Genomic DNA, 1390 nt, shown 5'->3' with positions numbered 1-1390 from the left:
GGCGGTGGTGGCACAAACCCAAGTCTTTAATCCCAACACTCAGGAGGCAGAGACAGGCAGATCTTTGAGTTCACCGCCAGCATGGTTTACATAGTTCCAGGACAGCCAGAACTGTACAGAGAGACCCTGTCTCAAAAAATCCTACCCCCGGCCCCTCTAAAAAGAGTATTACTATGTAGTGTTGACTGACCTGGAACACTTTATAAAGATCAGGCTGGCCTTGAACTACCTGTCTCTGTCTCCTTGCGTGTTGGATTTAAAATCGTGTGCCATCACCACACAGGGCTTTCTGCCTCATTCTGTTAAGCATCTCAGCGTAAGGGCCAGAGAAGATGACATGCTTACATTTGAGGGCACAATTAAACATTGGGTCACATTCTTTTATGTCACCCTCCCCAGCTCCCTTTAGACATATTCCACGCTGATATTTTGGCGGCTGTGAGTTCTTAGGCTGAAAATTTCTTTGGCTTTCAGCTTCACCTTATGGTTTTCTGACAGGCCACTTCATGGAATCCACAAAGTTTTCAAAATTTTGTTTATTTTTATTTTACATGTAAGTGCCTGCATGCGTGTATGTAAGTGTATCACTTATATGCCTGGTGCCCATTGAGGTCAGAACCAGGGTGGTAGTGAACTGCCATGTTGTGGATGCTAGGAACCGAAACTTAGTTTTGCTGCAGAAGCAACAAGTACTGTAGACCTTTGGACTGTCTCTCCAATCCTCACATACTCTCAAATTTAACAATTTTTCCAGCCAACTTTCCCGTTGTTTCAAAAGTGTCAGTTTAGCACTTTGTGCAGTGGCTTCCCTCACAGATAAGCGGATTTCCTTTTGTCTTTTAGGTGATTGTCGGATTGTTGATTCATTAATGTTGAGCTTACTGCCAACATTACTGGTAACTCAGGCCGGAATGTAGCTTACTTCACAGGCAGGTTTTCTCAGGAAAGCACGTAGCAGTCTTCTTGCGCTTAGAATATTAGACAGAGTTTCGGTAGTGTTCTTGGGAGAAATTTTAGGCAGCAAAATCACCCAGAAAAAAAAAAAAAAACACAGGGGAAAAGGCACGAAACTGCATCAAAATTCGATTCTAGCGAGAGAATTGAATCAAGAAGGCGGAGCCTCAGCCTTGCTCAAAAGTTGATGGGAACTTCAGCATCTCTTCAGCTCTCAGTTTTTACTCGCTGAGCATGTCCGGGAGTGACATTTTAATCACTGATTTTAGAGTTACAAAAAATATTGGCGAGTGAGCAAATTTGAAAATAAAAAACGGCCGGGCGTGGTGGCGCACGCCTTCAATCCCAGCACTCGGGAGGCAGAGGCAGGCGGATTTCTGAGTTCGAGGCCAGCCTGGTCTACAAAGTGAGTTCCAGGACAGCTAGGGCTACACAG

The sequence above is a fragment of the Mus pahari genome, chromosome 20, assembly GCF_900095145.1.
Source record: "Mus pahari chromosome 20, PAHARI_EIJ_v1.1, whole genome shotgun sequence".
NCBI lineage: Eukaryota > Metazoa > Chordata > Mammalia > Rodentia > Muridae > Mus > Mus pahari.
The sequence above is the reverse complement of the archived record's forward strand: the minus strand, read 5'-3'. Positions refer to the sequence as shown.